Source organism: Cimex lectularius, unplaced genomic scaffold (assembly GCF_000648675.2).
Source record: "Cimex lectularius strain Harlan isolate CLEC.00 unplaced genomic scaffold, Clec_2.1 scaffold37, whole genome shotgun sequence".
In the NCBI taxonomy this organism is placed as follows: Eukaryota; Metazoa; Arthropoda; class Insecta; order Hemiptera; family Cimicidae; genus Cimex; species Cimex lectularius.
The window spans coordinates 2,169,763-2,192,136 of record NW_019392682.1 but is presented as its reverse complement, the minus strand read 5'-3'; the positions used below and the strand labels follow the sequence as shown (position 1 = coordinate 2,192,136).

Sequence of the window (22,374 nt, the reverse complement as noted above, 5' to 3'; positions counted from 1 at the left end):
TCCTGGGGTACTGCAAGGTACAACCAAACCGGTACTAGAACAAACCAAGCAATTTGCTTTACTGAGGACATCGAAGGGGTACAGAACGGCTTCCAATCACGCTCTCCAAGTGTTAATGATAGCAACAACCATTGACTTGGTCATAAAAGTCCATATTGTAAAGAGAGAGCTAAAGAAGGGATTGCTACCCGGCTTAGAGAAGCATGAAGCGAATTGGCTAAGAAATGCACCCAACAGCCAGCGCGAAACGTTTCTCAACGAATGAGCAACCGACACCTGGCAAAGCAGATGGGAAAATAGTGTCAAGGGCAGGCTTAATTATTAGTTCTTTCCCGTCAGAAAGAAAAAAACAGAGTTCAGTGCAACCAGATTTTTGGTCTACACAATTGCTTACGGGGCATTGAAACTTTGCAGTTTATCTGCAAAAATTCAAGAGAGCTAATACCCCACGTACGACACATGCTATTCTTCTGCCCAAGCTTTGTACAACTTCGTCAAGACCTGCGAAACAGTTTTCACAATATATGGCCACGGAGAGCTTTAGTGAAGTGTACTTCATTTTAATTCATTTGTCATTCATTCATCATGTGGACATTTAATTTGTCGTGGAGAATCCAATCCGATTACACGACATTTGAAAAATGGCAAAAAAGAGGGAAAACTCATAAGGTGGGGTTGTGATGGGAAGTTGATGTTCGAGTGGATCGAGGTCACGATAGCTCAAGTGGTAGAGCAGCGGCGTGTCTAGCCGAAGATCGTGGGTTCGAATCCCGCTCGTGGCATTAACTTTTTTTCATCTCAACTAAAAACCTTAATTAGTTTTAGTAAGGTTCTTTAGTCAGAAGTTTGTCCACTGCTCTTTTTATTTTTTGTGGATCCATTCTGACACAGAGTTGTTTTTGTTTGATCCTTTGGTACCAAGTGTAAGTCCTGTACTTATGGTTAGAAGTGCGTACTAGTTCAGTAATAATACATAAAATACAGTGACAAAAAACTAAATGAGACAAATTAAGTTTTGATTAGTTTTTAAAGTTTATGTTACTTGATGAAGAAAGTTTGTAAACATTTCCAGCCTCGTGAATCGGCAATAATTCACATCGATATAGCCTTTTCGTTTGTTTTCTTTAGCGTGTAAAATACGCGAACATCAGGTTGAAGTTAAATTGTTCATTCATTCATTCACTGGGCCAGATTCGTCGAATGAATTTTCATTAATTCCCCAGGCCCCACACTTAGAAAAATGGAATATTTATTTAACAAAATGTAAATGCATATGTAAAATTTCAACATCACTAAAAAAAAAGGTCACGATAATACACATGTCAACAATTTGTTATCAAGGGTGATAATGCTGAAGGCAGTTTTAACAAATTGTCGCCACGCTTAATTTCAATTTTTATAATTCGAGCCAAAGACAAAATTAATAGTTTTTTTTTATAAAGCAACGAATATTGATAATGTTAACATAGAATGACAACCGGACTAATTGGCAGTAGCACCAATTTTTATGGGATAACAGAAATGGCCACAAGGCTTTACCTCCCCTGAATCGACTAAATTCCTATTGTACTCTTCTATTTTTATAAGTGGCTAGCTACGTGTATCTTATTTTTATGCATGACAATTCAAGTCCCTGCACAATTAGGACCGTTGGTGATTAGTTGGGACGGGCATCATTTCAATGTTTGGAGTCGCCAGCGTGTAATCCCTACTTAAACCCTACCCAACAGCTTTGGGACGAGGTATCAAAGAAGGTAAAAAGGCTGAGATGCCTGAGAATTTACAGGAATTAAGGATGACACTGTTGGTGGAGTATGAAAGCTTTCCTAAAATCCATGCCACGTTGACTGCAACGGTGGTAATAAACGCAATAGGAGGAAATACTCCACACTGAATTGAATTTTTTCTTCATTGTTTCTATGGCAACACTTGTAGTAAAATACTTTTACTCCGTTCAATATTTTTTAATCTTTTTATTTAGCTACATCTCCTATTTTATTTTCAAATATCCAATAAACAAAAAAACATAAAAATTATAACGCGGTAAGAGTGTGGTCATGGTGTGATGTCAGTTATTTTCAGCTGTCCGTTATTATTTGTGCGTTGTTAGTTTTTGTTGTATTGGATTGGACGTTTTCTTCTGAACGCTTGCGCTATTTTTAAGTTGTGCTTTACTCAAGTGAAAGCAATAAGTAAATAAATGGGGGGAGTCGGTGGCCACAACGGTTTAGGCGTTGACACGGCGCTCATCACTGTAAGGTTAAGGTCCTTACGTTGAGGTTGATATAACCTCTGCTGTTACGAACCCCGAGAAAAAAAAAAGAAAAAAAAAAAAACATTCCTAAACTTCCAGAGATCATGTTGTACCGGCCAGGGTCACATACTGGGTCTGTCTCCACTCGCGGATTTTTGAGTTAGTCAAACGCGTTTTGGCATTGTGCCATCTTCAGTAAGGAATTAACCTCTAGATAGTTCCTACTCACAGTAAGTTGTTTTGCAACGAACCGGATTTCAAGCCTTTTAGCTCATCATCAGGTTGAAGGACTTCTACAACCACGTCTCTCGACATGAATTGCCAAAGTGAACCCGCTGATACCTCCGCCAACTCGACGTTTCAATTATCAGCTGATTTTTCTAATGCCGCTCAATTTGAACGTGCGAAACGCGGAAATTATAACACAAATAAATATTTATACTAGTAAATACTTAATATTATTAAATTAATATATTATATATAAATTAAATATATATATTTATAATAAAATAAATATATATATACTTAATATTATAAATATTTATTTGTGTTATAATTTCCGCGTTTCGCACGTTCAAATTGGGCGCCATTAAAAAAATCAGCTGATAATTGGAACGTCGCGTTGGCCTGATGATGCGCTAAAAAGCTCGAAATCCGGATCGTTGCAAAACAACTTACTGTGAGTAGGAACTATCTTTTTAAAAAGGATTGAACACCACACTCACTCCATCATTTATCATTTCTATTAACCTCTAGGGTTTATCAACCTCCTTTCCTATTCTGTGATAAAGGATTCTGTTTGTCAAAAAAAAATCTCAGTATACAATGATACTTTTCTATACAGATATTTTTTTAAATCTTTAACATAATTGCTTATTAAGTAAAAAACTATTTAAAAAGTTCCTAAATTGTAAGATATAACTCTGAGAACACATTGGCAAAGCCAGGGCATAAATAAGGCAAAGAGAAAAAATAATCTTTATAAAAGTCAATTTTAATTATACTATCAGATAGAAATGAATGTTAAATTCTAAAAAGTAGTCATTTTGAGTGAAAATGTAAAAAATCGGTTATAAAGGTTATAAACTTACTGCAATTGACACTAAAAATTTCTTGGGTAAATATGCCAAATGAAACTCTCAATATCAAATTTAATTTTTTCAATACTTTTCCGACAATTATTTGGGGGTCGTGAAATGCGGTCTGGTGTGACGTAGGTTTAAGAAAAAATATTTTCTTTGTCGTGCCAACGTTTCGATCTTTATTGAGATCAACTTCAGGGCTCAAAGCGTTTGTTTTCCGTATAGTGTGTCATTCCTGGACACTCTCAACACGATACACAAGAATAACCATCTACACAGTAAACAAACACTTTGAGCCCTGAAGATGATCTCAATAAAGGTCGAAACGTTGGCACGATAAAGAAAATGTTTTCTAAAATCTACTTCACACCAGACCGCATCTCACGACCGCCAAATAATTATCAAGTAACGGTTCCTAAACTCCACATTTTTCTGACGCTTTTCAGCTTCTGACGCGAGGAAAAATCATTTTCTCCACTTCCTCCCGTTGTCCGGTTGTCCGATGTCCGATTTATTTTCTGAACTTGTTTTTCCAACAAAAAAATTGTTTTTTTGGCCTGCTTTTTGTGACGTATTATCGCTACAAAATTTTCATTAAAATCGTTCATTGCTCGTCGCTAGGCTACGTATTGTTTCCTAGTGAAAAACATGAAGGATGTTTATGTTGTTTATTTACATGAATTGGTGATAAAAACTAATGCATAAAATATTACAATAAAATACATAAAATATTGACGCATTTGATTTAAACAAAATGCTTTCAAGAAAATTAGGGCCTGGGTCCACTGGAACTTCTTAATATAATGTAACACCCCAAAAAAATTATTAAAACGATTTATCTCGTAAAATTTAAAGTTTTGTGCAATAATATCAAAATTGAAATTGTTTTTAATTGACAAATTGGGGAATGAGATAAGGATTAAAAATTATTTTTCCAGGCTTAAACGACTTTAAGAAAAAAACAAGAATGTATTTTCTTTTGAATATAAATAGTTATATCATTATTATGAAAATATGCAATAAAGTTATTTTTAAAAGTGTAAATAAAAATTTCCATCAATCTTTGTTTCTCTGACGGTTCGTGGATGGATGGAGCCGGAAAGCGTACTTCCAACAATACTGTCGCAATCCTCCGGCGAACTTTCGACGCCGGAATTAGTTTGAGAAAAAAAAAGTTGCAAGACGAAAACTTTCCAAGACGTGATGTTGCAAGGGAAGATCGTCGGCCGATAGCTCTCTCTCCGTTGAAATCCGACGAAAGTGGCGAATAACGGATTAGAAATATATCGGAAGACTCGGGGCCAGTTTCGAAGATCGATAACGGCCCAACGGACGCTGACCGTCTGAACAAATAAAGGTCAGCCGACATTAAGAAGGATTACCTGTTATCGGCTAAACTCAGAATGTTTAAAGAAAATTCTATAAAAACCTTCAGGTCGTTAAATTGCATTGACCAACGTAATCAATCGATTATAGTTATAACATTATTCCCTTACGAGGGCTGTGATTATTTGCAATAAAAACAGACAAATATGCACATATGTAAATATATTTGGTAAAAAATGCAATTTAAAACTGAAAATATGCAAAAACTACCATAAGAAAAAAAATGAAACCTCAAATTGAAGCACATAATTGTATTGAAAAGAGAAACAGTGGCAAGAAGAACATCCCATGGCCAATTTTAAAAAAGAAAAACGCATTTAAAAAAAGTTATATTTAAAAAATCTACCGTCTCCTTTATCAGAACCCCTGTTTCGATGAAGTCTCTGATTTTATGGTTGTTTCATCGTATCCACGTGAGATTTCCTGAGAGTGCTTTCCTGGGGAATGTGTTTCCCAGTGTATTTCTCCAAAAAACCCTTGAATTCAGGGTGGCTTAGTTTATGGTTGGGTATGTCAGCTCTAACTAAAGCACATAAATTCGTATCGAAACCGGACTTTCCAGACCCAGCACTTGTGACAGCTTGTGTCACAAAGGTTTGACTTCCTACCTTTGTTTTCCTTGTTTTTATGTGCTGCGTTTCCAAAAAAGGTGTAGCTGTTGATACAGGTTTATCACAACAAACACAGTATAAAACGTCTGCATTACCCTTAAAAGTCTCACTTGAAAACTCAGGTACATACTTTTGAACAAGAGCTTTGGTCTTTGCGGCGACTTTCGGCATTTTAGTAGTCGGTTCATAACAGACAAATAATGATTTACGATGGAAAACGCACCAGAGACTGTGTAAAGTTGAGAAGTACGATGGAAGGGAAAGAAGATAACTGAAGTCGTAATATTTCCATGAATCTAATTAAACTATTCCAAGAGAACATTTACAGTGGTACAAACACTATTCTTTCTCCATTTATTTCAAGAGAAACAAAGTCGACCGATAGTTCGCGGAAAGCGGTGGAGCACCACAACTGACCAAACACAAATTCGTTAATTATGTCGAAACGGAAGAATGGCAGCTCTTTTTAGGAGAATTTTTGTTTTTTACCTGCTCAGAAACATAAATACTTGTGCCAAATACCGATATGCCGGATATATAAAAAATATGCAATCACAACCCACTTATTCAAAAATATGCATTTATGGCAATATATGCAGATATATGCAAAATAAATATAGCTTAAATTGATTACAAATGCTTCAAAACATATACAGTTTGTTAAAACTTGATTTTTTAGTTAACCAGGAAAATATGTAAATCCTAATATTTCTCAGCCCGTCTCATTATATACACACCTATCGTAAATAAACATGATCACGATTTTTCTACAGATCTTTTATAAAAGAAATAGCTTAATTACACTCATAAAAATGCATGAGGAAACGAAACCTCAATGTAATGTAGAAACGGGGTTTCTGCGTAATGGAAACCACCGTCTGGGGAAAAAATCAATTCGCAGTAGCTTTTATCTGCTATCATAAATTAATTTTTTTAATATGACTTTTATAACTTCTATTTTTTCGTGTGATTCTTACACCAAAATATTAATTCTCTCTGTGTTCAGAAATAGAAATACAAAACAAGAAAACATCGATTTTAAGGAGAAAAATAATGATGATCATCATGGATACTATGAAGTGGAGATTTTGTGATAAAAAACATCGATGGTCACCATCGATTAAACACCGGAACCTCACCATCGACTCTCTAATCTACACATTGATGGTTTTTTGAGTACTCAAACTACACATTATTTTCATTTGCATATATTATTTTTACGTGCCAGTTTAGAAACATAAGCTCATTTTTCAAACTTCGCCATTTCTGAACATTTGTAAGGAACTCGATTAATAAAAATTATGTTTATTTTTTTAATAACATTTATTAAGAATTATTTTTGCTATTGGTTTCCATGAAACCTATTGGTTTTGTATTCAAAATACCTCCCTGTTTTTCTTCGATACTTTGGACAACATTCGTTATCCACCCAAGCCCAATTCCTGTCTGTTGCTCAAAAAAAGGTAAAGGTTTAACGTAACTAAAATCAACCATATCCTTAATTTATTAGAATTAATGTATTCAAATTTTACAATGAAACACTACCACATTTGTGTGATGTGCCACTGACGCAACAAATTGAACAAGTCCTGTCAGGTTCAGAAGAATATGGGTCATTCCATATGCGCAAAAGTGGAAATTAGGAAAAACTGAGCAAGTTTATAAAACTTCGACAACCCACCATCGATGCTCAAAAAACATCGACACAATAACATCGGTGGTGAAACATCGAACATCGTTCGACTACCATCGATGTTTTCTAAACATCAACTATAGATGCTCATCCCTATCCCAAAGCCCTATAGCGATCTGGTTCATGGTGCTTTCCCAGTTACTTAGTTCAGTACCATTGACTCGATCCTCCTTTTAAGAAATACTAGATTGACTATCGTTGCTATAATTCCTTTCATTGGTATTTCCTTTTTTCATCTTTAACGTCCGCACCTAGCCTATTCGGCCTTATCGGTCGTTTTGAATTTCAAGGTGAGAGCTGACTCACCTCCACATACGACAGGATGGTGTTACTGCCGCAGCATGGGTGTAGAGGCAGCTCAAACCCGAAGGGCCAAGACAACCTCGCTCCCCGCTTGTCCATGCCTAGTGGTCGGGTCTGCATTGAGCATCAGACCGCATGCCACGCGCAAAGGGCTATCTAAGCCGAAATACATCAGCTTGGTCTCCCGCGCACTCTCTATATAGAGAAGGCGACTCTATTTCCCAGAGTATTGGGGCTTCCTTAACGAAGAAACTACCGGATCCGCCTCGGCCGCGGTTTCGTTTAAAGTGGAATTTCTAACCACCCCCTAGAGGAGTACCGCCTACGGTAAAGCCTCATATCGAGCTCAGCCTACACCTACGTTCAAAGCATACTCGAGTAGGAGCAATCGATTCACTACTCACGCATTCAAGGGACTATCCAGCACAATCATCGCGTCCTCAACGCCTATATGCGGCCGTCCGATCCCGTGAGGCCGGGTATATAACGGTGGTCATACGCAAGCTTCTTGCGAAGGTCATAGGTAGAAGACAGCCTCTTCTCTAAGTTCCGCCAGGGGCGTCGTCACATACCACTACGAATCCATTCCCATTGTAACAAAGGCTGAATTTGGAACATTTCTGTTACCCCGTAGTACAGATGGTTATGCACCCTCCCCCATCTGTGCATACAGGATTTGGTACCATAACCCTCGTTCGCCTCTGATAAGGCACCCGCCGCCCAGCGCGAGTACAGCATGTGCTTTAGAGAGGTTGCCACGCCCTCTGATCTACACCGTTATTTTGCGCCCGGACACCCGCCTCCCTTGTAACCAAGGGTTGGGAGGGGGTCACAGGACAGAATGAAGGAACTTGGATTGAGAAAGGGACATGGATGAGGACACGAGGTGAGCCGTTTCGTGGTCTCGAGCCTCAACCACACTATACCACCCATCTCCCTGGGTGGGTGCATATTTGGTATCAATGATATCATCATGTTGTTGTGTTTCCCTTGGTGTTTGAAATTTTGAATACTCTCACTGACTAATTCTGATGTGATTTTTTCCCCCGCCAATGTTTAAATAGCTGCTGGCTGATCTTATGAGGATTTTTTGACAGTATTGCCTCTTTTAGGATTTTCTAAGTTACAAGAGTTAACGACGTGTATTTCAGTTTGAAAGACCGAGGTGTTCTTCGAAGTATTTAGTTCCCATCTAGTTTAATTATTGTTTCTGAAGCCTAAATGAGCTTTTCCTCGTTTTCCTTTTATAAATATTTCCAATGGCGGTAGGTCAAACCGGGTTTCTAGTACAATTGAAGGGGTTGTTTTCATTGCCCCTAAAAAAAAAAAAATTACTGAAGCTGTTTCAATTGGCATAACACGATTCATTCGTAACACAAATAATGGCGAGAATCAAAAGATTCACGGTACAGTGAACGCTTTGATTTCTACCGGTAGGCTTTGTACTAAGGCTCAATCGATGTAATTAATCAACAACCGAACGTCCTTTTACTAAAAACAAAAAACAAGATAAATCATATTTTCAAATTTTCAAACGGTTTTCTGTAACTGGCTGCAATTTTATCACGTTTTTTTATCGTTTTTTTATTTCGTATTGAATTTTACATCTCGACAAAATTCGTCCTGAACAAAATTTTGTTCAGGGCAATTTTATAGAGTAGTTACTAGGTTTGTACAGAGCTGTAATTATCGCCTTTGAAATTTTAATGGCAAGGGTGTTTCCTCTCTGCCTTTTAGCTTGGAAAGAATGTGGCGGGCCTTAACCCTTTATGAATACATGAAAGTAGGCCAGATTGTAAAATGATCTCCTTTCGGATTAAGTTGGAGCTGAAAAAAGCGCATATACTTTTTTTTATTATTAAAAATTAAATTTTAATTTATACTGCTTTGATATTTTATGAAATTTACACAGTTTTTGTACTTCAAATACCCTCCCAACCGAAAAAAAGTTCTAGTTGTTATAAATAATTTGTTTAAGCACATAAGAAACTCTATGCTTAAGAATTAAAATTTATCGATGGTTAGTAAATAATTGGTAAAAAATCCCAAAAAAAGAAAATTTATTAAGCGTGAGAAACTATTGACTGATTCTTATTAGTAATTTTAAAGATGTTTAAAATACTAATTAAAGACATGTTTATTTTTTTCCAGAGCATAAAATTATAAATTTAAATCAGTTTTTTATTTACAAACATCAAAACTACCGATTACAAGAGGATACATTGATTTAAATATTAAAAAAATATCTCACGGTTGTTTTTTGATATAACCTTTTGATATCTTAGAAAATGAATTTTTGATGCAAAACCAAATGATAGTGGATAATATATTGAACAGCGTGTACCGTATGGTTTCGCGTTAACGCCAACTCTCGTTTTATTTTATATCAAATCCAATCAGAACTTAAAGGGACCATTTAATGCAACTATTGATATGTTATGGTTGTGTTAATATTGAAAACATACAGGGTATTTTTAAGATCTAATAGCAATTTTTACGTAGCAAATAATATCTATTTAGATATTCTGTAAAATTAATTAACAGTTTTACTTTTGATTTATTGTACGTTATTGAGATCAAATAGAGCGATGGTTAATTTTTCTAATTGATCAGAAAGTGTTTCTCTTTCATTTTAAATGTTGCGATCTTGTTATCATCACTTGGTTTGTTTTGATGATGAAGTTTAAAGTATCGTTGAAAGTTTTAATTCGATTTATTTCTCCAGAGTTACTGTTCTGTTCTTCCGCATTAGGAAAATTTAAAGTGTAACCAGACGTCGGTAAGGAACTTTTAAATAAAAATCATTACTCAGAGCAACGAAAGTGTGCTGGTTTTATTGTAATAAAATAAACTTAAGGATAAAAAACCAGTCATTTGTATTTATTTGTTTATTGTCCATAATAACTATAAAGGTTACTAATTAATTGACTTAAAACGTACACACAGCATTAATAACTTCTTGTTGTCTTTATAGTGTTTTTATTGTTATTATTTCCATTATATTTCGTGGTCCGATTGACCAAAAAACTTCTTTGAATTAATTAATCTTTTTATGTAAGGTATTGGTCGAAATGAAAAAGTCAGTGTCTCGAGCGGGATTCGAACCCACGACCTTCGGCTCAATACGCCGCTGCTCGAACCGCTTGAGCTACCGTGACTTCGATCCACTCCGACACCAACTCCCCATCTCAACCTACCTTTCATATTTTCCCCCAATACTTTACATATAAAGATTAATTAATTGAAAAAAGATTTGGTCAATTGGAACACGAAATATAATGGATTCAATATGTAAAACGACGTATATCTTCACTAACAGCTCTCCACTTCACATGTCGCCGAGAATCGAATCCTGATTACACGACATTTGAAAAATGGCAAAAAAGGAGGGAAAATTCCAAAGTTAGGTTGAGATGGGGAGTTGGTGTTCGAGTGGATCGAGGTCACGATAGCTCAAGTGGTCCCCGAAGGTCATGGGTTCGAATCCCTCTCGTGACACTAACTTTTTCATTTCGACCTTACATAAAAAGACTAATCAATTGAAAGAAATTATTATTATTTATTTTTAAGGGCGTTTTACCGTCTAAGGTCATTTCACGCCTAAAAATTTAAACCTTCTGTCTTAGGTTATCTACGATATATCTTTTCTGACTGCTATAACGCTCTGGCTCCAAACATTCACTCATAAACTAATCTATCCTATTACCATCCAAAGCTTTAATTTATCCTTTTTTAAATACCTAATTTTGAAGGCCAAATGTACCCAAAAAACCCATTTTAAAATATAAAATTTTTTCCTGTTCTTTAATTAGAATATAGAATTTTGTTTCCATAATGTTTACATTTCCCATAAGCTTGTAAGGTCAATAATAATAATGTACTACCATCGCGACCAGGCCCTCTGACGCCAAGCTAGCAGTAAAGAACATGATAAAAGAAAGATGGCAGCGTCAGTGGGCCGGGTCGTCCGAGAGGCTTTTGCGCGTCAAGAGCACGATTCGTAGAAGGCCCCCCCGAGAACTTGAGCCGGACACAAGGAATCGTCCTTACGCGATTAAGAATAGGCCATACGCGGTTGACACACGGGCACCTACTCCTGGGCCAAAGCCCGCTCAAGTGCCCCTTACATAGAGAAAGTTTGCTCGACGTGTCCCACATACTGGAAACATGTCATGCCTTGGCTCCCTACAGGGAGCTTGTAGGCATGTCATCCAATCTGAAAATGATACTCGAGCAGCGGGTTTCTGGATCCCCTGTTCCGCTTTCTAGCGGAAATTGTTTTTTTTTTAATTGTATATAGTCTTACGTGTTGTGTGTCTATATGTTTTGTCTAAGTGCATGTATTTATTAGCGTGAATGGCGAGGGGTGAGGGTGAAATATAACGTTATCATCGCCCCTCGAACGTTGAGAGCGTATGAGTGTGTGTTCGGGGTCGATGGCGGAATATTTATAAAAGACCATCGACCCCAATCTAGATTAGTTTAAGTACAGGTCGGTGGAGGAATATCAAGTACTCCACCGACTAAAGGGAGTGAGTGTACTGTATGCATGTATTTATGTGTATGAATGTATTTATTTCTATGAATGTAGTGTTTGAAAGGGTAAATAGAATATAGACTTAGTTGGGGGCTAAAATGACCTAGATGTCGGAAGCCCCAAGCAAAATAATAATAATAATATACTAGTAACCCGTCGGATTGGTTTTGTTATTTTCTGCAGGTTAATGAAGGAATATTGAGTACTCCATCCACCAAATAGAATGAATGAATGTATATAGGTGAGAATGTATTTATTTGTGTGAATGCGTATTGAATGTGTGTTACAATATTTCGCAAGCGCTTCGGGCTGATATGTCCATGCAGTCGGATGACCATTTAAAAAACGAAAAGATAAAAAAATAATGGAGTCAGATCAATAATAATAATAATAATGTACTAGTACCCCGTCGACCCCAATTGGATTGGTTTTGTTATTTTGTGCACGTTAGAAGAAGAAAGAAGAAAAATAACTTTATTCTGGGACTGTAGTCCCCTAAGAAGGTTAATGAAGGAATATTGAGTACTCCATCCACCAAATGGAATGAATGTATATAGGTGCGAATGTATTTATTTGTGTGAATGACAAAAAGGAATCAGACTAGCAACAGTCTCAGCATGAGTATAGGCTCGTCGTTATTCTTTTATTCTTCCACTCAGATACTAAAAATACACTAATGCTACTTAGCAATAATATTAAAACAAAAACACAATAACACTTTTTTTCCTTAACCTCTTTTTTACAGTGTTACTAATCGTTTTAATGGTTGTTCATTAAAGAATTGTCTTGTCAAATCTTGATTAAAAATTTCATCTTTTAATTTCACAAGATGCTCGAGAAAAACCCTATTTATCTTGCTTGTTTCTTAAAATAAGGAAACCCTTGAGGCGACACTCTCTTGAGTTTCGATTAATGGCTCAAGTTCGCTATTGGTTGTCGTCCCACAAAGTTCTTTGTCTCTTGGAGAAAAGTCTCCTTCTCAAAGACTGTCAAACGACTCACGAAACCGCTGTCCGACGTACTAAATACAACAAAATATTTTTGAATTGATCATCACTGACTTAAAACTAATCTTTAAATTTGAGAAATGTTCTCCTGTGTGCTCAGAGTTTCCTTAACTAAATCTGTGAAAGAATCAGGAAATTGGTCGAATGAACTCTCTGGTAATAATTTTATAACTGAAGATATCTATCAGGCAGACATGTTTTTGACACTAGAACAAGTACATTAGTATTTACTCTTAACTTAAATTAAATAAAGAAATAATATTTTATTTAGTATTATAAAAATTAGTAAATTATGTACATGAATGTAAAGCATACTAATGAAATTCACTAGTTCTCGTGGTCCGCTTGACCAATTAATATGTTTCAATTAATTAAGGTTTTTATTTGAGATTAAAAAGTCAGAGTGAATTTGATCCACTCGGACACTAACTCGGTCGTGGGTTCGAATCCCGCTCGTGACACTGACTTTTTTGTCTCAACTAAAAACATTAATTAATTGAACGATATTAATGAACACTGATCAAAACGTATCTTCTTTGATGAAGTAGTTGTGAGTTGGAATTTGGATTTAAATATACAATCAAATGCCTCTACCTATAATTTCAATAGGTATACTTTCTCACAGAAAATTGGATTGGTAGAGCTTTCACGTACCTGTCGATGAGTGAGCTTTGGACGATCTGATTCGTAAAAGGGTCATCCTCACCCGATTAAAGATAGGCCATGCGACGTGGACACAAGGACATTTAGTTTTTGGCCAAAGCTCGCATATCTGCCCCCTTGTAGAGAAAGATTGCTCGATGTGTCTCACCTGATTGAAGGGTGCAATACCTTGGCTCAATATAGAGACAGACGGATTGATAACCATGTCTTATTGTACTTTTTTCTATTCATCTGTGCATATCTGGCTCCGATTTTAAGTGGAACCAGGATTGTTTTATTGTACACGGGACTGATAGTTTTATGTACCTAGTTTGTGTTGAGAGTGAATGTATTTATTAGCGGGAATGTGTAATGTGAAACGATTGATGGTGGGATTTATTTAGTAATATTTTATTTATCTCTTTTTTCTGTAATAAATTCTATCGAGTAGTTTTAAAGTTGATATTCGCGCTGAAGAGTAACCTGCTTCTCCGTATCGAAACTTTGCTCCTAAGTGCATGTTGAATATTCTTAAAAGAATGTCTCTATTCGCTCCCCAATTGTAATTAGCAAGAAATCTCATCAGGCCTAGTATTTTCCTTCCTGAATTAGACAATTGGGCTATTTGAGGTTTCCATCGAAGGGCTTTGTCGATAGAAACGCCCAAATATTTGACAACGTCGACTTCCTTTATTTCAACGCCAGGAAGGAAAAGCCGAGGTGTTTCATGATGTTTTCTTAGTCTACAAAAGTGTACAAATACCGTTTTGGACAAAGAGAATTTGAAACCCACATCATCTGCTTTTCGTGACAATGTGTCAATGGCGTTTTGTAAAGTCCTTCCTACGTTTTGGAGATTTTTCCCAGACAAGTAAAAGCAAAGATCATCGACATATAAAGGCCTGACTATACGATCATCTATATTATCAGCCAGACCGTTTACCGCAATGGCAAATAAAGTGACACTGAGAACCGAACCCTGAGGAATCCCGTTTCCTTGAATGAACGTACTAGATAAGGCGGTACCTAATCTCACCCGGAATCTCCTCATTTCGAGGAAGCTTTTTAAAAATTTAGCTATGTTCCCTCTTAAACCCCAATCATAGAGTTTCTTAAGAATACCAAATCTCCAGGTCGTATCGTATGATTTTTCCAGGTCGAAGAAGACAGCTAAAGCATGCTCTCTCTCCAAGGAAGTGTTCTGAATAGCACTTTCAAGGAGCGCTACATGATCTTCAGAGCAAAAGTGCTTTCTAAACCCAGCCTCGTATTTACTGTACAGACCTTTTTTCTCAATAAACCAATTTAACCTTTTGTTAATTATGGCTTCCAATGTCTTGCTGAGACATGATGTTAGAGAAATAGGTCTGTAATTTTCTGGGAGGCTAGGATCTTTACCCGGCTTGGCAATGGGTATCACGACCGACTCCCTCCAGTTTTCAGGATAATATCCTGCACCCCATATTTCGTTAAATAACTCCAAAAGCTTTACTTTCCCTTCTGGAGATAGATTTTTAATCATGGAGTATGTGATTTCATCACTTCCCGGAGAAGATTCTTTCACCGAACTCAGAACAAGATCCAGTTCAGGCAGAGTGAGGGGAGCGTTCCAAACCTCTTCTTCATCAGTTGCAAAATTTAAATCGTATCTTTCTTCCTCCTACTTTATCTGCCTGAAACGCTCCTAATACCAGCTGGAATTAGAAACAGATTCAAAATGACGAGCTATTCGCTCAGCAATTTGAAACGGTTCTGTTATGACCATGTCTTCTGCACGGAGTATTGACATAATTGGTGGTTTTCTTTTGCCCGAAATCTTTTTCTATTGTTTTTATTTTTAATAACGAAAATTTTGTAGTACATATTTTGTACTTATTTTATTTTGGTCTTTTTGTACATTTTGTAACCATCGGCTTTTTATTAATGGTTCCTTTTTCTATTTTTGGCTTTACATTATCTCCTGTGTGTTTAGTCTCATTAATATGTTTTGAAACACTCTGAAATCGATCCATGTACAATAATAAAAAATTATGTTTTATGAAATTGTGTTTTTGGTTGGCTGGTCTTATTATTATATTTAAAAAAACACTATTGAAGAAAAAGTAACAATAAAAGTATTATATATATTTGTATAAGATAAAAATATGTCTGAAAAAGAATACTATAAGAGTGAACTTAACATCCCACAAATATGTAATATTCCAAACTTTCTTTCAACATCTGCCACCAATTGTTTCAGGAAAGTTTATACTTTTCACGCTTTGCACCAGCTTCAATATATACTGAATTTATTCCACCAACTTCTATATTTGGCTAGGTGTGTGACTATTTATCGCTGCAACAAATTTTATCTGTTTCTTTGTTATTTTTACAGCTTCATACAAGGTTATGTTTATTGACCTTTAAACCAATTTGTAATGTTAGTTCCTTGTTTGGTATTGCCAAAATAATCAGAGCAAAAATGAATAGGGATATTTGTAATTTATTAATATTCTGTCAATTTTAATTCAATTAACCGATATATTCTTTTCAGTTGGGTAAAACAAAATAGAATATGCAAACCAAAAACAAAAAATTTGTTAATCCTCATTTTTAATAGCGGATTTACTTTACAACAGTAGATGAAGATTACTCATTTTGTAGACAAACGATTTTCTCCATTTTAATCCAGTTGCATTGTCTTTAACCAAAGAAAGACAGGAACTTGAACAAAAAGTTTGCAATATTATTGTGAGAATGAGTCATCGAGGTCATCGGCAAGTGGATATCGCACAGCCAGTTGACATTTCTCAGAGCCTAGTCTCTCGGGCTTTACCCTGATTCTGAGATACTAGAAATGCCAATAAAAGGCCTCGTTGTGGATCTCAGCGTGTTACGGCAAGAAGGAGGAACAGAAATATTGTCATTGGTGCAAGACGGTAACCTTTAGGGATGGTTTTTTTGGTGGGAACCCAAACCTTTCCATAGTGCCCGCCAGATCCTGAATGTTTTGTCAAAGCCTTTACGATGCGTAATCATTCGTATTAAGTTGGCATCACATCGTATGCCCCTTTGAGACGACCTGCAGCATCCGTCCACTACCAGCAGCTCAGGAGAATATGGTGCATTTATGTTTCCACTGGGGTCGTCATGTCTTGAGGTTGAGGTTCTTTAGCGGACTCATCTGGCACAGAGGTTATCACACGTTTAGATTCTCTAGTTAGGAGCGACTCACCTCCGCGCACGGAAAATCTGCTTCTTTCGTGAGGTTTGTTGTAGAAGACCGCAAATCCACAGACTAATCGACAGACATGCTGACTTCTCCCGCTTGCCCCTTCCGAGGGGATGGGTTAATATTGAGCACTCAACCGTGTGCCGCGGGTAAAGGGATACCCAAAAGGGGTCGCAATGCATCGACCAAGTCTCCCGCGCCCTCCCTAGAAAGAGAAGACCACTCTATCTCCCAGGGTGTTGGAGCTCCGCTAGCGTCGAAACCTCCGAAACCGCTCCGGCCGCAGTTTAGATTTTTGTGGAATCCCTAACCACCCCCTAGAGGAGACCATGCCATCGGTAAAGACAGCCCACACGAGCACCATCGAAAACTCGTCCACCATTCCTCTCGCAAGCGATGAACTCCGTCAGCGTAGTCTTAGCCTCCTTGTAGAGTTTCGCTTTGGCAGTCCGATCGCTCCGACTCTTGCGAGGTCGAGAGGTTACTCGGAGATCAGGCAAGGGCCCTGGTCGACGGCCACCGATGAAACACAACCTCTTCTCTAGGTACCCGTTAGGGGTCTCGCCACTAAGTGTCTTCGAATCCTTACCTATGCAGCTGGGCTTGAACTTGGAACGAAACTTCGCTTCCCCGCCGTTCAGATGGTTATGCACCCTCCCCGTCCGTATATATAAATATATATATACAGGATCTGGTACCTAACCCGAGTGTGCCTTTGATGCAGCACCCGCCGTCCGAGGTCAGCTCTCAAGCAAGAATATGGTGCAGCGAGCGCCTAGAAGAGGATTTAATGAGAATGCTGTTATGTTTACTAATAAGTCGCGTTTCTGTCTGAAGCAGGCGGCAAAGAGTCTATCGAGAATAGGGGATACGTACAATGTACCAGTTCGTGCTCCCTTCAGTGCAATGTGGAGGAGGCGGTATAATGGTCTGGTAAAATAAAATAAAAATGCTAGGGAAAATAACTATTACAAAATTGGCAATTTCCTATTTCTTTTTTGATCAGTTTAATAACAATGTAATATTAAAATGTCATCTATTATTTCACATCTTTTCACAAGGTTGCTATTTTCGACAAAAGATATGGGATTGATTCCTATAAATATAATTCTTGTTTTGGGCAAAGCGAAGATTTTTTTAAACTCTCTTGTATTAAAATGATATAAAGTTTTTAGAGAGATAAGTTTTAAATTTAAAAAAAAATCAGTCCATAGCAATTTTATTTTTGGGTTCGATACTAAAATCATAATTACAAATGGAATTACGCGAGTAATATTTTTTCTTTTATGAGATTCAGTTTTTGTGATAAATGTCATGAATTGATTCAATTAAACATCGTATTTAATAATGCTGAATGCATTGAGACAATTTTTTAAATATATTAATCATGACAGTTGATTATAATTTACTATTTGCTTTTCAGGTTTTGTAGATGAGCCTTTGTAATTGAAAATTACAAATCCCTTTGTACTTCAATTAGCGAAATCCTCTATTTCAGACTTTCAATCCTAAAAATCTCATTAAAACTCTTAAATTAACGCAATTATCTTGTATAGCTTGTCTGTCTTCTTAGAAGGTGACGACTTATTCCTTTTGGTTAGCTTCATCCAGTAAAATAATTATTTCTATTAGTCGAGTAATATAATCTAATTCCTTTGTTTTCCATTACCGCTTTTATGCTTATAACTGTTTAATTTTCTACGGTTTTTATGGTTTAAAGTTAGTTTGGATAGTCTACGGGTACAAATTCTTTCCTGCTGGTTATACATTGGTATTTGAAAATATTAAGTTAAGTATTTAGAGGTCATAATTGACCATAATAATTATTACAATGAATTATTCTTTTTATCCAAGGTCTTGGTTAGATGAAGAAGTTAACTTTTTCATCTCAACCAAGACCTTAGATTAAAAAAAAATTAATTACGTTAACTTTTAATTAAGTAATATTTATTTATTTTCTAGATTAGAAACAAACTTAAATTATAATTTTCATTTAATTTTATTTTATTATGTAAGCGTCATTTGTGCGTTACTGGTATTAGGTGGGAATTACGTTTAGAACTACCGCAGAAGGGTACCATGGTACTTAACGTAAACATCAATTTCCTTATGTACCAAATAGCTCTTTGCCAAGTGTCGACCTATTGGTTAACGACCGAGGGAATTGGCTATCAAAGATAGAACTATTAATTGGTCTAATGGTACGCGTTCCACAGGAGTGGAGTGTCGTTTACATCAAGTGAAACCGATATATCAATCAACGGCTCCATCCATTAATCTTAAAACCAAGTGGATTACCCAAAAAGCGGTGTAGAAAATAAATCTTCACCAGATGGAAATAATTCTCTCTCTAAATATAACGGCTTAAATAAATTCCCTAATAAAGATCTCTTAAAAACGAAGATCTGACGTTGAAACTCGCCAGAAAAGTCTTTTTAGCTTTCTCATGAAATGTGATATCATTATCATTATACATTTTTTTCAAGCCTTTTAAGCGGATTATTAGAATTAACTAAGGGACATTAACTGTAGCGTGAACAGCCGTTAAGTGGTTTTCTCCGTTAAAATTTCAAGTGAAAAAACTCGATTTTGAGGTAGATTTTTCTCTTACCGTTCTGCTTTTTGTAGAATAGGCGAAAATTCTAGTTATTATCGAACTAATTATTATAGAATAAAAGATTTGCCACGATAATATTAACCGAATATAAATAATAGAAAAATAACTAGTCATCTACTTCTTTTCCTTTCGCTAAAAAATGGTTCAACTTTTTGAAGTACACCGCACCAAGGACATTTTAATTTAGAATTGTGAAAATATGAAAAATTAAGAAGATATGTGTTAAAAGAAAATATGTGGTGATTTGTGACCGTTAGTCGATGATTATTCAGAAATCGTGAGATGTCTTCTGGTGTGACGTAGGTTTTAGAAAAACATTTTTATTGTCGTAATCGTTTCGACCTTTATTGAAATCATCTTCAGGGCTCTCAGGCGTTTATCTTTGTTTTGTTCTGTGTGTAATATGTTTGGGATTTTTGTGGTGTTTAGTGACCGTTAGCCAATGATTATATGTAGATCGTGCGATGCGGTCTGGTATTACCTAGGTTTTAGAAAAACATTTTTTTTATCGTGCCAACGTTTCGATCTTGATTGAGATCATCTTCAGGGCCTGGCATATACAAAAATTGATTAAATTTAACAAATACATGTAAGATGTAGAAAATAATGAATTATACAATGGAAAAAATATTTTTTATATATTTAACCCTACGCGGAAAACAGTGAGTAGAAATACTTTGATTGAATATAAAAAATATTTTTTGCATTGTATAAATTCATATATTTTTTTTGTTTAAAATTTTCTAGCATTGTACAAATTCATTTTTTTATTCTCAAATTTTCTAGCATTGTATAAATACATTTTTTTATTTAAAATTTTCTAGCATTGTATAAATTCATTTTTCTTATATCAAATTTTCTACCATAGTATGAATTCATTTTTCCACACATCCTACATGTATTTGTTAAATTTAAACAATGTTTGTAAATCCCAGGCCCTGAAGATGATCTCAATAAAGATCGAAACGTTGGCACGATATAGAAATGTTTTTCTGAAACCTACATCACTCCAGATCGCATCTCAGGATTTCTGAATAATTAATTTATAATAATGATCCCATAGCACTACATACCCAACTCCATACGGGCACGATGAGTTTTCTAAGAAAGCTATGCTCGGAAAAATCCTCGAGAAGCTTTGGCTGAAAATATGCCTTCCTATGTTAACAGACATCCCATATTACCACTTTTGCTTACTTAGGGCACGTTGCACCAGCCACGGTTACAACTGTGTTCACTGGAACGACGTTAATTTCGTTAATTTGAACCAAGTTCAGAGAAAGGAACGTTGCACGATGTGCAAGGAGCCACCGTTCAACTGATCCTAGTTCAACCACTAGTCGGTAGAACTGATTGTAGTCTCTTTGTATGGTCATTAGTGATAGGTATTTGGAGATCGTGAGATGCGGTATGGTGTGACCTAGCTTTTAGAAAAGCATTTTCTTTATCGTGCCAACGTTTCGATCTTGATTGAGATCATCTTCAGGGCCTGGGATTTATAAACATTGTTTAAATTATACAAATACATGTAGGGTGTGAAAAAAAGTGAATTTATACAATGCTAGAAATTTTAGACTCAATCAAAGTATTTGTACTCACTCAAAGTATTGGTTTTCTCTATAGATGTGTCATTATTGTGTGTTGTGTTGAGAGTGCCAGTGTGATGGTTTTATGTTTATGTACGTTAGATTTGGAAGGGGTCGAGAAGGAACTACGGATAGAAAAAAATTTTTGTATGAAGAGTCGTTTTCTTTAAGGTGAAAGGAGCCGTCAATGGGAAAAAACGTGGTAATGGTTCGGCCTGATTATCCTTTCAGGTTTATATAGACGGGGATAATTAGGAAAGGAAAGCCAAATCATTGAAGTATTAGATTATGTAGAAATGTTTGATGTGTGGAATGTGATGATTGTTTTATATGTTATGTCATTAGTTTTGTGTGTTATGATGACATATGTATGTTATGGATATTGAATTTGATTAATGATATTAGGGTAGCTGCGACTGAGTTTACATGTGTCCGTATAATTGATGCTATGTTTATCTCTGCTGATGGAATCCATATCTAAAAATGTGTGGTGTTTAGTGACCGTTAATGATTATTTGGAGATCGTGAGATGCGGTCTGGTGTGACGTAGCTTTGAGAAAAAAACATTTTTTTTATCGTGCTACGTTTCGAACTTTATTGAGAACATCTTCAGTGCCTGGGATTTGAAAACATTGTTTAAATTTTACAAATAAATAGGACGTGAATAAAATGAATTTATACAATGCTTGAAATTCTAGATTCAATCAAAGTATTTATACTCACTCAAAGCTGTTTTTTCTGTGTGTTGTGCTAACCTATGTTACATCTTATCCTACAATAAAAACCTGTTCACTCACATCGCTCTCAGGCTCATCTCATCAACTCAAATCTTGGCTGAAAAAATGGTAAACAAATATAAACGTTAACAAAAGCCAACAGACAAGAGCCTTGACCCTCAGTCGAGGAATAATGCGGAATCATATTTCTCCCCCTATTGTTAACCACATCCTCTACCTTAGGCTGTATATCGCCAAAACATGGAAACCCACTAGACTAAAAAAAAGTTGGGTTAATCATGTCAATCCACTTTTTGGAAAATATAGTTCTACTCTCAGACTGTTCATACAGCTGTAAGAATTTCGAGTGTTAAATACTCATAATCAAGCTGAAAATGCAACAAGGTTTTGCCAGTCATTGTTACAGCCATTGGCAATATTGTGACTAAGTCAGCCTTGATTGAAATTTGAAATTTTCTATGAAAACCTAATTAGGTCAATCTAAGGACTTATTTAAGATTGTTCTGTCCTAATGACTAAAATAAAACGAAAGTTTTATAAACTCTTATCATGGAGACTTTTTTTTATAAATTAGAATACATGTTTTAAAATTTCATTCGATTTTAATCAATACGATTAATATTTTTCTGTATTATCGTAAAATAAAGTTAAATAAAATAAAGTTAAATAACTCCATATTATGTAGTGGTCCGAATGAGTAAATAACTT

General features: G+C 35.9%; 1 protein-coding gene and 1 non-coding gene across 3 annotated transcripts in view; both read left to right on the top strand.

Annotated features, from left to right (window-relative positions):
* The window catches only part of LOC106665554 (potassium voltage-gated channel protein Shaw), a 339,235-nt gene that overhangs the window by 215,153 nt on the left and 101,708 nt on the right, over positions 1–22,374 (top strand). The window lies entirely within an intron of this gene.
* Trnad-guc lies at positions 710–782 on the top strand. Its single transcript has one exon. It is a non-coding gene; the product is annotated as a tRNA-Asp (tRNA).